We start from the raw sequence: 15,324 nt of genomic DNA, 5'->3' as shown, positions 1-15,324 counted from the left end.
ATGTGCTCAGCCTACAGGCAATACCCACCTGGATTTTGGTATTCTCCATGAGCTTGCAGTTAGCGCATACTCTCTTTGCCAGTCTTGAAAAGTTGTAACTGCCTTTCCAATGAGCTTCTTGAACTTTGTAACAACAAGGCAAGAGAAAGAAAAAGGTTTGGGGAATCCATCTTGTATATTGCCAGGCAAACTCAAGCAAATAACTGAGTAGCCACACAGACTAATTGGGGAAGAGAGGTGTGGGCTTTTATAGTTGGTGCACAGGAAGAGGAGGGTCTGTGCTTTTAGAAGAAAGGTCAGTAGGAGGGCGTGGTCTGGACCAGAAGTCGGAAGTTGGTGCTGGTTTAACTGGGTTTGCCTTCTGTTGATCTGTGGAAGAAGGAGAAGAAAGGTTAGTGCACTTCATCAAAACTCGAGCTGAAATCTTACCCTCAGATAAGCCCTGCTTCCCATGTGCATGTGTGTGACAACTTGCTTGCGAGTAAACGCACGGATGACTTCTGGCTCGTAGTTGACAATAGTAATAGAAGAGACAATGACAACATCTTGGGCCATCACCTGCATGTTCTTCAGGTTGATAGTGAGGGCAAATTCCAGGCAGGCTTCCTCAAGGTAGGACACGAGTGGTTATGGCTCCTGCTGAGTGTGAGTGATGACAGAAATGTCATCACCAAACAGGAATTCTCAGATGTGTCACATCTACACCTTGGCCTTAGGTCAAAGCCTTGACAATGTGAAGAGATTCTTGTCTGATCTGGCATGGAGATGGATGCCCTCCATGGCCCCTGCAAAGGCAAACATAAGCAGGGCCTTAAAGAAGGTTCTAAACAGTGTCGGAGTGAGAACACGCCCCGCCATCACCACGCCTGGTGTGTCGAAGGACTCTGATATTGAGCCGTCTAACACGATGGTACCCCTCATATCTTCATGGAATGGCATGATGATGCTGAGCAGCACTGGCCAGAATTTCAAAGAGGCCCTTTCTGCCCGTCCATGCAGACAATCAGTCATTATAATCTGTAGATAATGGAGCTGGTTAGATTGGTTCAGTGTAAACAATGGAAGTTTCTGTTACAAGTAATAACATTTTTTCTTGTTGAAAAAAATTCAATGTTTTTGGCTTGTTTTTTTTCAGGGGAGGGGGCGCTATGGGGGCTTTGATAGATGAGCTTTCAGATTTGCCAGTGCTTTTCGATGGGAGATTTGGAAATTTCAAAACCTTCAACAGTGCGTTCTACCTGAGATATCTCAACAGAAATGGAACCGTCTCATCAAATTTCTTTGAAGAATAAGCATGCCATGTCCCACAGCGGGGCCGCGTTATTTCATGCAGGCAGGTAGGCAGGCAGACAGACAGACAGGACCATCACCATTGATGCTTCTCACATTACACGCTAAGTGTCACGGGGATTATCCGTCAACATCGGATAAAGAAAAAGTGAAGAGTATCACTTTTAAAGTGTTGCACTGCTAATGTCATACGTTGTGATCTCGGACCCGATTACCTGGGCAGGACAGTAACAGCAGCATGACAAAACATTGGTGTCGTAACCCACCGGCAACTGCTTGTAGTTTGGACTGACCGGGACCTTAGTTGAAAAAGAAAAAAAAACATACTAAGATGTCAAGATGTTAAAACTAAAGAATTTGCATTTTATTGCATACAATCCTTTTCAGTCTGTCTTAGGGTGTAACCATATATACAGTGAAGAAAAAAAAAGTAAATAAATAAATAAAATAGAAAAATTATAAAGCTCCAAGAAAAAAATATAGGCTCTGTTGGAGCCCAACTTCTAAACAGAACCAATAAGACTCCCTCAAAAAAAAAGAACAAATCAGGGGTCATCACTGGCTTACTGGGGTTGTCATTTTTTTACATGTACCCAGAACTTGCCAGCCACTGAACCACACAATCTTTCTCTACTGTGCTCTCAGTTTTTTCAACACTCTTGTCTACCACGTCTCTGCAGTGCTGTCTCCCCCCCTCCTCCTGTCTGTCTGTTATACCTTCATTGTTATCACTCTTTAATTTAAAATTGTTCTTTATCAGTATGCTGCTGCTGGAGTATGTGAATTTCCCCTTGGGATTAATAAAGTTATCTATCTGTCTATTGTCAGGGATGCCAGGGGCAACGACCCGGCTGGGACGCCCGCCCTGGATCACGTGGGGGCCGCCACCCTGGTTGCTTTGGGGGCCACTGGTAGAGGGCTTGGAAGCCCAACCCTGTAGGGAACCGTGGTCACTGCCAGGGGGCGCCTCAATGCCTTGGGGACCCTGGACCTCAGCACTTCCGCCACACCAGGAAGTTCTGGGGGGAAGAGGAGCAGGGACACCCGGAGAGCTTCCGGGAGAACAGCCGGCACTACCGCCACACTGGGGCGTGTCCAGGGAGGAATGCCGGGAAACACCTGGAGCCCATCCGGGGTGAAATAAAAGGGGCCGTCTCCCTTCATTCGAGGCTGGAGTCGGGTGGAAGCAGGACAAAGCAAGAGAGAGAGTGGAGGCGGCCCGAATAGGAAGGCCTTGTGTGGCCAGGACTGTGTGGGGATGGACAACATGTCCGCCTGTCTGTGTCCGGGCCGCGTCCACATCATCTATCTATTATAAAGTGCCTTTCACATCTATCTATCTATCTATCTATCTATCTATCTATCTATCTATCTATCTATCTATCTATTATATAGTGCCTTTCACATCTATCTATCTATCTATCTATCTATCTATCTATCTATCTATCTATTATATAGTGCCTTTCACATCTATCTATCTATCTATCTATCTATCTATCTATCTATCTATCTATCTATCTATCTATCTATCTATCTATCTATCTATCTATCTATCTATCTAGATGGGTGCAGAATTGGCTCAGACACAGGAAGCAGAGGGTGATGGTGCAAGGAACCTCATCAGAACTGGGTGATGTTAAGAGTGGTGACCAGCAGGGGTCAGTGCTAGGGCTGCTGCTATTTTTAATATAAATAAATGATTTAGATAGGAATGCAAGTAACAAGCTGGTTAAGTTTACAGATGATACCAAGACAGGTGGATTAGCAGATAATTTGGAATCCGTTATATTGTTACAGAAGGACTTAGACAGCATACAGGCTTGGGCAGATTTGTGGTAGATGAAATTGAATGTCAGTAAATGTAAAGAATTACACCTTCTTCTTCTTCTTTCGACTGCTGCCATTAAGTGTTGCCACAGCAGATCATCTCCTTTCATATCTTTCTGTCCTCTGCATCTTGTTCTGTTACACCATCACCTGCATGTCCTCTCATCACATCCATAAACCTTCTCTTAGGCCTTCTTCTTCTCATCTTCCCTGACAGCTCTATTCTTAGCAATCATTTTATCTATTTATTTATCATATAGTGCCTCTCTTATCTATCTATCTATCTATCTATCTATCTATCTATCTATCTATCTATCTATCTATCTATCTATCTATCTATCTATCTCTATTCAGCCTTAAATAACCTAAAACCAGCCCATCTAATGATACGCTTCACCAAGGCATCTCCTTTCTTTTCCTTTATACAATCACTTTATCCAACTCCCAACAGTGACAAAAACTAAATCAAAACCTGTCGTTAGCACCCTTTACGGATACTTTTCTTATATTAACAACGCACAAACCACATGACATCCACACTAAACCCACACTTTCCCATCAAAACAACCCTGACACTCACATCACCTCCCTAATGCTCAATCTTCTACCTACCCACACGGTCTCGCTGTACTGTACGGACAGTGCGCCATGTTTAAAACTGACAATGGCTTTGCGTGCGCCTGTCCCCCAATGCAGAGCAAATCCCAGCGAACACAACGGAAAAAAAAAGCAAAACCGAACGAGCACAATGCGCACATTTCCCTCCGACACGGTATGTTAAATAAAACTCTTCGTTGTTTTTTTTTTCTTGCCTTTTCTTATAACCCTCTCCTAGCGAAACAGGTGAATATACATCCCCAAAGCTTACGCAGGCTTCTACTACCACCATATCCACGGCACCGGGAGGCTTGTTACCCATGTCTGCATGAGACTCACGGTCTCACAATTGGTGCTGTGAACACCAGGGGTCGCTGTTGCCCCATTAGTCCCAACAGACAGACGCTGACAAAGGGGTAAAGGCGCCAAGAAGTTTTCTTTTTATTCTTTTTTTCCTCTGTAATGCCTCCAAAGCACCCCAGCCACAGCAAACAGACAATACAATAATAAATAAACACAATACTCTTCTCCACTACACCTCCCAGCAAGCTCCGACCCACTCCTCCCAACTCCGGCTTGCTTGCTGGGCGCCCATCACTCCTTTATATAGTCCTTGACCCGGAAGTGCTTCTGTTCTTCCTCCCTCGTGACTTACTAGCACTTCCGGGTCAGCTGTAGAATTCAGGTTTTCAGTCAGCCCGGAAGTACTTCAGGGCTTCTGCTGTCATAGTCCATTAGTACTTCTGAGCTAGGTGGGAATGTTTTCCCACCAACTTCCCACAGCATTCCCTGGCAGCACCCACGGTACCCAGCAGGGCTGTGCTGCCAAACTCCAAGTCCCATAGTGCCCTGCGGGCATCTGGGGCATTGCTGCAGTTCAGGTAAACTGCCATCTATTGTCTTGGGGGAGGCAGTGTCCTTGATAAGATGCCTTCCCCCATCCTTCCATTACTGGGGCTTACCGGCTGAGCCTTATAGTGCTCATAAAAATAAAAAATGGCAGTCGAAAAAGATATACATTCTAAGGGCACCGAAATGAGCGTGAAACAGAAAATAAATATCAAAATAGGATACAGCAGCCCAGAACACAGAACAAAATTGCTTCTGTTTGCTAGTACTGTACGTTTATCTGGCTTGGCTTTCTATTGTGTCTTTCCATGGTTAAGCCCTGTTCTGGAGATAACTGTTTAACAAATTTCAAACAGAACTGACTCTATGTCTATTAACTACAAATGAGGTGGCAATGATGGCAATTTGATATAGCACCTGTCCATAGTGCCAAGCATCCTACCATAGTGCCCACCATTGCAATGCCATGGTTCTGCATCATCATCTAATAATTCTTCTCTTGAAGTTCTGTAGTAAATTCAGAATTGCTTAGGGTAGAACATGCCAACCTTGGTATTTTAAATAGTGGTATACTTACCTCGGCAGTGGCATTCATGTCTCTGGTGACTCATCCTATGAAGTCAGTGGAGAGCATGGGGGGTCATGAGGTCGCTGGAAAGGGGTGTGTGACACTCCTGATATCTCTGCAATGGGACGAAGGTCCAAGTCTTTAGAGTCGTGGTGCCTCCTGTTTTACTAAATGGCTGTAAAACATGGACGCTATCCAGTGAGATGAAGACTGGACTCCTTCAGTATTGTGTCTTCTGGGAATCCTTAGGTACCACTGGTTTGACTTTGTGTTGATCATGGAGTCCTGAAGGAGGCACATTAACATGCATCACAGGAAAATTAATGGAAGGAATTATCCTTCTATATAAAAGCGGTCGGGTGTCCTTCTGTCCCGTGAGTGCTACGCAGGCGCTGAGTTTCACACACGCCCCCGTCCATTTTGCAATGCACGATGGGATTTGTAGTTTCATTTTTCCAGGTAAAAGATGATTTTCTACTCCAGACTGTGCAATATCTTCTTCTTTCTTACTATATAAAAGCGGTCGGGATTGTCCTTCCGTTCTGTGAGTGGAAAGCGTAGCGGTATTCCGCTTATCACAGACTTACTACTTGCAGCTTGCGGTACGAAGAGACATGATGTGAGCAGAGTTCTGGTGCTCCCATCGTTCCCTTGCTTTTGTGCGATGCGCTGGAAAAATAGACAAAATTATGTCTCTGGAAATAATTAATGTTGATGGAGTACAAATGCCTCACCGCGTAGTAAATATCAGGAGGGTTCAAAAGGGTGACCTCAATATAGAAAAAAGTTTACATTTCATCACAAAAATAACAGAAACTACGAGTATTAAAGTAATCCCGCTTAAATGCAATATAACCAAATTAATGAGTTTGTATAAAATATCAAATTGATCTACATATTGAATTGCCTTAAGAAGTGGTCAGCTTAAAAGTGGGTCGCCTTAAAAGGCGGGTCAGCCTAGTTAAGGATAAGATTGAGCAACACCTGGCAAGGACAGGAGTTATTCTGAACAGTCAGCATGGGGTCAGACGAGGGAGGTCGTGTTTTACTAACATGCTGGAATTTTATGAGGAAGCAGCAAAATGATATGATCAAAGTGGAGCAGATGATATTACTTATCTTGACTTTCATAACACATTTGATAAGGTGCTACATGAGAGGTTGGGCATCAAACTAAAAGAAGTGCGAGGTCAGGGTGATGTTTTTAGATGGGTGCAGAATTGGCTCAGACACAGGAAGCAGAGGGTGATGGTGCGAGGAACCTCATCAGAACTGGGTGATTAGTGATTAGTGCTGGGGCAGCTGCTATTTTTAATATGAATAAATGATTTAGATAGGAATACAAGTAACAAGCTGGTTAAGTTTGCAGATGATACCAAGATAGGTGGATTAGCAGATAATTTGGAATCCGTTATATCATCACAGAAGGACTTGGATAGCAGACAGGGTTGGGCAGATTTGTGGCAGATAAAATTTAATGTCAGTAAATGTAAAGAATTACACATTCTTCTTCTTCTTTCGGCTGCTCCTGTTAGGGGTTGCCACAGCGGATCATCTTCTTGCATATCTTCCTGTCCTCGTCGTCTTGTTCTGTTACACCGATCACCTGCATGTCCTCTCTCATCACATCCATAAACCTTCTCTTTTTAATAATCTATCCTTAGCATGCTTCTCCCAATATACCCAGCATCTCTCCTCTGCACATGTTCAAACCAACGCAATCTCACCTCTCTGTCTTTGTCTCAACAACCGTCCCCCCTGAACTGACCCTCTAATGTCCTCATTTCTAATCCTGTCCATCCTCGTCACACCCAATGCAAATCTTGGCATCTTTAACTCTGTCACCTCCAGCTCTGTCTCCTGATTTCTGGTCATTGCCACCGTCTCCAGCTCATATAACATAGCTGGTCTCACATCCGTCTTGTAGACCTTCCCTTTCACTCTTGTTGATACCCGTCTGTCACAAATCACTCCTGAAACTCTTCTCCACCCATTCCACCCTGCCTGCACTCTCTTCTTCACCTCTCTTCCACAATCCCCATTACTCTGTACTGTTGATCCCAAGTATTTAACTCATCCACCTTCACCAACTCTACTCCCTGCATCCTCACCATTCCTCTGACCTCCCTCTCATTCACACATATGTATTCTGTCATGGTGGTCCTACTGACCTTCATTCCTCTCCTCTCTAGAGCAGATCTCCACCTCTCCAGGGTCTCCTCATCCAGCTCTCTACTATCGCTACAGATCACAATGTCATCAGCAAACATCACAGTCCATGTGGACTCCTGTCTAATCTCGTCTGTCAACTTGTCCATCACCATTGCAAATAAGAAAGGACTCAGAGCCGATCCCTGATGTAATCCCACCTCCACCTTGAATGCGTTCGTCACTTCTACTGCAGACCTCACCATTGTCACACTTCCCTCGTACATATCCTGTACAACTCTTACGTACTTCTCTGCCACTCCCGACTTCCTCATACAATACCACAGCTCCTCTCAGTCACCCTATCATATGCTTTCTCCAGGTCCACAAAAACGCAATGCAACTCCTTCTGGCCTTCTCTAAACTTCTTCATCAACATCCTCAGAGCAAACATTGCTTTTAAAATTATTTAATATAAGCTAAAAAAAATTATGTAAGAGTGAAAACATTAGAAAATATTTATTTAATATAGACAACAGAGCAATATTATTATTATTTAATACAGGCAGTTAGAAGAAAAGTGGGCCTTGGCAAATAGTAACAACACACATTGTTGACAGTCGCTGTATGTTGCAATGCTGATCCAGAACTGCACAGCAGTGCGGCTGGAGAGCCCAACGGTAAGAGTGTCGCTGAACTCAGCCAACCATAGCAACTGAACAAGCTGCAAACAGGCAGCAAACACTTGTTTCCTCGTTACATTTGGGTTAAAGAGAATCATCAAGAGAATCTGAGAAAAGTATAATTACTTTTGAATTTACAACTAAGTACTGTAAGAAGGTAGTAACAATATATTTTTATTGCAAAATTTGAAAAATGAACTAAACACGGGATATTTGGATGTCCCTGAAAGGTCAGTACGGAACAGGGGACAAAATTATTAAATATGGAACATGTCCTGTATATAAGGGACGTCTGGCAACCCTACATCTCAACCTAATCAAAGCACCATGATGTCCTTACATTGATGGATTAAAGGCCAGAAGTCCACATCACCGTCATCATCAAGTTCTTCCATGAGAACCCTGAATACCATGAGGACTGATTGATGTCATTGATGTTACGTAAAATGCCTAGAGGAGGCCGGGTGGTCTCGTGGCCTCTGAGCCCCTGCAGATTTTATTTTTTCTCCAGCCGTCTGGAGTTATTTTTTGTTTTTTCTGTCCTCCCTGGCCATCGGAACTTACTTTTATTCTATGTTAATTAGTGTGCCCTAGTTTTAATTATTTATTTTGTCTTTTTTTCACTTTCTTCATCATGTAAAGCACTTTGAGCTACATTGTATGTATGAAAATGTGTTATAGAATTAAATGTTGTTGTTGTCTCACGAGACATGAGTTCTTGATATTTTTTAGTTTATAATATAAAAACGGAATAAGAATCTGAAAATCTAACAACATCACATTAAATTTCAATAAATTCTGAAAAGAATGATACCAATCATATATATATATGTAGGTTTTAAAATAAGCCCGATTTAAAGCGTGACAAAAAACGTGGCATAAAACCATTGCACAAAATCGTTGCACTTTTAAGCTTAGGATTTTATATTTAGAGAATAGATGAAACAATCAGTACATAAATGTCCATTAAAAAGCTCAAAGTTCTAACAAGTCCTCCTCAGGAGCGCCTGCCACCTAACCCGCTTACTAGTTCTCCTTCTGTTCTTCATTCCTCCTCCCACCGGTGCCACATACCCACACCCTCCAGATCATCAATCGAGTGTCTAAGCTTCACTGGGGTCACGTTTTAGATGAACTGAGATTCAAGTGACCAATTTATTTTTCATTTTTACGCACGGAGTTCAAGGCTTATTCTTTTGACTTCAATTTGATCAGTGCTGTATGTGGTTCAAAAATGAAAAATACTAGGGGGCTCTTTGCTTGCCAAACCCTGGGTTTGGTTAACCGGATATACAATTTAAAGAGATTGTTTTTTTTTTTCATTTCATTCATTGAATGAGTTTTGTTCTTTAAGCTAGCTGCTGCTTGTGCCGTGCTGCATGATCTGCTTGTCGCGCTGCGCGTCAATCATTTAAAAGCCTGACAGCTGCTGTCCTTTTGTCTCGTGGGATTGGTTTGGATTAAAGTGTCTCAGTTTAATATAGCGCCTTTTCATAATATTTGCAATCTCACGACACATTATAAGTTGCACACAACTGTTTGATTTCACCTACACTCTGAACACTGGCAGTTGGCCTGATTTTTTAGGGTTGGTTATAATTGAAGTGTCAAGAATACTGTTTGATATAGTGCCTTTCCATGCTGTTTGCAATCTCTAGACACATTACAAGTTACATCCTACTGTTTGATTTCACCTACACTCTAAACACTGGCAGTTGGCCTGACTTGTTTAGGGTGGGTTAGAACTGAATTGTCAACCCTCAGTTTGATATAGCGCCTTTCCACGCTGTTTGCAATCCCAAAGCACTTTACAAGTTGCCCACTTCTGTTTGATTTCACCTGCAGTCTGAACACTGACAGCTCGCTCAGTGTTGCGTAAGCCTGAACTGTCAGCCCTGGCACTTATTACAGAGCCTTTCCATATTGGTTGTAGTTTCAAAGCTCCCCAGATCCCACTCTAATTTGTCCAAAGAAAGGTCATTCCAGTGATCCCAAGGACTTCAGACCAGTTGCTGCTTTTACTTACAGGCTCTATTGTAGGCACGGAGCTGGACAGTTTGACATCCGAGGCAGAGCGACGGGCGCTGAGCAGACTCCTGTCCATCATGGAGAATCCACTGCATCCACTGAACAGGATCATCTCCAGACAGAGGAGCAGCTTCAGCCACAGACTGCTGTCACCATCCTGCTCCACTGACAGACTGAGGAGACCCCGCACTATGTGACTCTTCAATTCCACCTGGGGGGGTAAACGTTAACATTATATAAAGTTTGTCTGTTATACCCGCATTGTTATCACTCTTTAATTTAATATTGTTCTTTATCAGTATGCTTCTGCTGGAGTATGGGAATTTCCCCTTGGGATTAGTAAAGTAGCTATCTATCTATCTATCTATCTATCTATCTATCTGTCTATCTATCTATCTATCTATTATATAGTGCCTTTCACAGTTCCTATCTATCTATCTATCTATCTATCTATCTATCTATCTATCTATCTATCTATCTTTTATATAGTGCCTTTCACAGTTCCTATCTATCTATCTTTTATATAGTGCCTTTCACAGTTCCTATCTATCTATCTATTATATAGTGCCTTTCACAGTTCCTATCTATCTATCTATCTATCTATCTATCTATCTATCTATCTATCTATCTATCTATCTATCTATCTATCTATCTATCTATCTATCTATCTATCTATCTATCTACTTCATACATCATGAAGACCTTTGAGAGGCTGGTCCAGACACAGCTCTGACCCCTGCTTTCAGAACATCTGGATCCTCTGCAGTTTGCCCTTCAGACACATACATCTCCATGATCCACAGAGCCGACTCCCACTTGGACAAACCACAGTCAGGCTCGTGCTCTTTGACTTTCCAGTCTTTTCAAATCACCATTTTGCCTCATCAACTGGAGATAAAGCTCAAGGTTTTGAAAGTTTGATGTCCCCACAATCTCCTGGATCATGGACTACCTGACCAGCAGACAGCAGTTGGTGAGGCTGAAGGACTTTGTGTCAGAGATGGTGGTGTGTAAAACAGGAGCACCTGGGTGGGACTGAAGCATCATCCCTCAGTTAAATATAGCGCCTTTCCATCCTGTTTGTCATCCCGTACAGTGCTATGTATTGCTTTGATGTCTCTATATGGAGATCGTATAACAAAGTATGGCTGTTCTTGCCTCGTCTCCTGCGTTCCCATTGGCACGTTTGCTGTCTCTTCCAGACAGAGCAAGACAAGTTTACATGAGGTCGTGGGGGCCATTCATAGTCATGGAAGATTCATAACTGGGAACAGAATTTTTTTTCAACAAACTCTTTTACAATTAGTTCTGTTTATTTTTCTACTAGACATGTTTATTTATCGAAATCAAGCACAATTGTTTCCATATTTGCACAAGAGATGCACTGGCAGATGGCAGTATCTCACACAGTAAGTCAATCAGTGGTGGAGCAGAGGGAAGGAGCCAACGTACAATACATGCCATTACCACTAGGGGGAGACACTGCCTGGTAAACCTCTGGGGAGGTCTCTACTGTCGACAGTGCAATTCTATGGGGTACATTTACATTTTAGTTGCTTAGCAGATGCTTTTATCCAAAGTGACTAACAAAAGAGTTCAACCTAATCAATAGACTTCAGTGTGGGTGACCATTTGGGAACAAGTGTCATACAGGAGACCATCGCAAGTGAAGAGCTCAGAACAAAGTGACTTTGGCTTTTTGGGATTGGGATCAGAAGAGGATGGACATCTGGGGACATCACAAAACACTCGCTAGACCAAGGTTTTACTGTATAGCCAAAAATCACACAACGAATGCCTCAATGGGTTTTAACTGTTGCTGATTTTTTTTTTACAAAAAGACCCCCAGTCTTGAATCTCTAAGAATACAAAAAAAATCTTGTAGGAAAAAAAAACAAAACATGGAAGAAATCTTAGGAAGGACAGTTCAAAGAGAGACCCCCTTGGGTGTGCAATGGGTGTCAAACAATGGGGTAAATACGACACGCGAAACAGAACACAAGTAATTGTCTGGATGGCCAGTCTATCAAGACCACCTCAGAACTACAACACAACGGTACCACCGACTTTGTTCACCTCGCCAAGTGCAGACGCAGACTGACGTGACAAATCTCAAGGCAAAATACAAAATACAGATGATACCACTCACTGAATACGGAACTACCACAAATAAGGTTACAGATTTGTTCACATACATCAAAAACAAAGTAGAAACAATGAACAAAAATAAGAAACCACAACGTCTGTCTACCAGCTGATTGCAGGACCACAGCCAGATTGTAGAAAAGGAGTCAGACAAGCAGACACAGTCAGAGTCCTGGAGACCTCGAACAACAAGCCGCCTCCCCACTACTGGCCATTGTGCGGCTGAGTCAGTGCTGGGCTGGCCAATCAGATGAAAGGATTCTTCTATCCGAAGATTCCAGTGATCCTTTCTCTGAGGTGACTTTTCTGTAGGCAGGCAAATAACTTGGCAGTGGAGCAGTGACACCAAGTGCCCCATCTGAGTACCAAGAAGAGAGACAGAATAGGCAAATGTTAGTAACAGTTTATAAATATCGTATCACTTATATTTTAATACTAATGACTAACAGAAATGCAGTATGCACAGCTAATCAGCAGCTCTAGTCGGGGTATACTAAACTGAAGTCGGGAGATTTAGAAGCTGAGACTGAGGCGGCTCCTCTTACAGTAGCACTAACCGACCACATCACCACAGATGCAGTTCTTCATGCACAAAAGTGTCAGCTATCAGTCGTTTACTTCAAATGCCAGAGTTAGACCCACACAGGCGTAGAAATTACAGACCCACTCTCTCTACACCCTTTCTGTCTACGGTGTTTGAAAAAGCAGTCGCCTCTCAGCTTCAGTCTCACTTAAGATTGAGACAGAACTTTCATGTATGACAGAGGATGTTGTCGATGCCAAACTACTTGAACTTGTCATAGCTTTGTGCGTTACAGTTCACTGACTTAACGACTGTGAAAATGAACATACACGTCAGTATGCAGAAGGGGCTATGCGAGATAAACTGTGAATGAGCGACAAGACTGCCGCTATGATTGAACATCTCGACTAAACTGACTTTGATCAACGTGAAAAATTCATTTTTCATGCAGTGTGCACTTGAAGTGCTGGAAGGAAACAATTAAAATTAGAAAAACAGAGACAGGAGCCATGCGTGTCTGTCTTAACTTGATCGGCTCGCAGCTCTGATGCCAAACTGACAGCAAGCGAAGCGCAGAAGGAGCCGCCTGGACAGGAGCGAAAAGCGGAGTTGGGTCTATGAGGAGCTCACGAGGGGAGGAAGAGGAGCTGCAAAACGATAGCTTGTCTGCAAATAAAGGCTGATGTTAGGAAACCAAATACAGCTGAGTGTTGTTCTGATGATTATCTGAAGCCTCTGTGTGTGTGTGTTTTGTTTTTTTTTAAGCAACACAAATTTTATTACTGGGTAATAAATTGAGAACGACATTTTTATTGTGGTATCAGACACCACTAAAGGGATTCTTGGCTGAATTACAGGAATTCATTTGTCAAGACGTTCTTCTACACGGGTGTTTAAAATATCAGCCACGCATTTATATTCCTTTCATGCCTCTATTTCTGTCTATTATCTTGTAGAGTGTAACGGCCGACCCCTTACCCAGACTAGCCACTACACTACCAAGACTGTAACTTGGAATACCTGAGGTTTCTAGCTCTAATATCAAGCCGTACTCCTTACAAGTTGTCTTACTTTTCCTGACACAACTAAATAACCAGAAACCATAACAGATATGTAAAATCAAACACGGATACAGTCATATAAAAAAGTTTGGGAACCCCTCTTAATTCTTCGGATTTTTGTTTCTCATTGGCTGAGCTTTCAAAGTAGCAACTTCCTTTTAATATATGACATGCTTTATGGTAAAAGTAGTATTACAGCAGTGACATCAAGTTAATTGGATTAACAGAAAATATGTAATATGTATCATAACAAAATTAGACAGGTGCATAAATTTGGGCACCGCAGCAGAGATATGACATCAATACTTAGTTGAGCCTCCTTTTGCTAATCTAACAGCCTCTAGACGCTGTCCTCCTATAGCCTGTGATGAGTGTCTGGATTCTGGATGGAGGTATTGTTGACCATTCTTCATACAAAATCTCTCCAGTTCAGTTCAATTTGATGGCTGCCGAGCATGGACAGCCTGCTTCAAATCATCACATAGATTTTCAATGATATTCAAGTTCAGGGACTGTGACGGCCATTCCAGAACATTGTACTTCTCCCTCTGCGTGAATGCCTTTGTAGATTTCGAACTGTGTTTTGGGTCATTGTCTTGTTGGAATATCCAACCCCTGCGTAACTTCAACTTTGTGACTGATGCTTGAACATTATCCTGAAGAATTGGTTGATATTGGGTTGTATTTATCTGACCCTCGACTTTAACAAGGGCCCCAAGTCACTGAACTAGCCACACAGCCCGACAGCATGACGGGACCTCCACCAAATTTGACAGTAGGTAGCAGGTGTTTTTCTTGGAATGCGGTGTTCATCTACTGCAATGCAAAGAGCTTTTTGTTATGACCAAATAATTTTTGTCTCACCAGTCCAAACCATCCATCCATCCATCCTCTTCCGCTTATCCGAGGTCGGGTCGCGGGGGCAGCAGCTTAAGCAGAGAGGCCCAGACTTCCCTCTCCCGGCCACTTCTTCCAGCTCTTCCGGGAGAATCCCAAAGGCGTTCCCAGGCCAGCCGGGAGACATAGTCCCTCCAGCGTGTCCTGGGTCTTCCCCGGGGCCTCCTCCCGGTTGGACGTGCCCGGAACACCTCACCAGGGAGGCGTCCAGGAGGCATCCTGATCAGATGCCCGAGCCACCTCATCTGACTCCTCTCGATGCGGAGGAGCAGCGGCTCTACTCTGAGCCCCTCCCGGATGACTGAGCTTCTCACCCTATCTTTAAGGGAAAGCCCAGACACCCTGCGGAGGAAACTCATTTCAGCCGCTTGTATTCGCGATCTCGTTCTTTCGGTCACTACCCATAGCTCATGACCATAGGTGAGGGTAGGAGCGTAGATCGACTGGTAAATTGAGAGCTTTGCCTTACGGCTCAGCTCCTTTTTCACCACGACAGACCGATGCAGAGCCGCATCACTGCGGATGCCGCACCGATCCGCCTGTCGATCTCACGTTCCATTCTTCCCTCACTCGTGAACAAGACCCCGAGATACTTGAACTCCTCCACTTGGGGCAGGATCTCTCCCCCAACCCTGAGAGGGCACTCCACCCTTTTCCGGCTGAGGACCATGCTCTCGGATTTGGAGGTGCTGATTCTCATCCCAGCCG

The sequence above is a fragment of the Polypterus senegalus genome, chromosome 10 (genome assembly GCF_016835505.1).
Source record: "Polypterus senegalus isolate Bchr_013 chromosome 10, ASM1683550v1, whole genome shotgun sequence".
In the NCBI taxonomy this organism is placed as follows: Eukaryota; Metazoa; Chordata; class Cladistia; order Polypteriformes; family Polypteridae; genus Polypterus; species Polypterus senegalus.
This window is presented reverse-complemented; position numbering follows the sequence as displayed.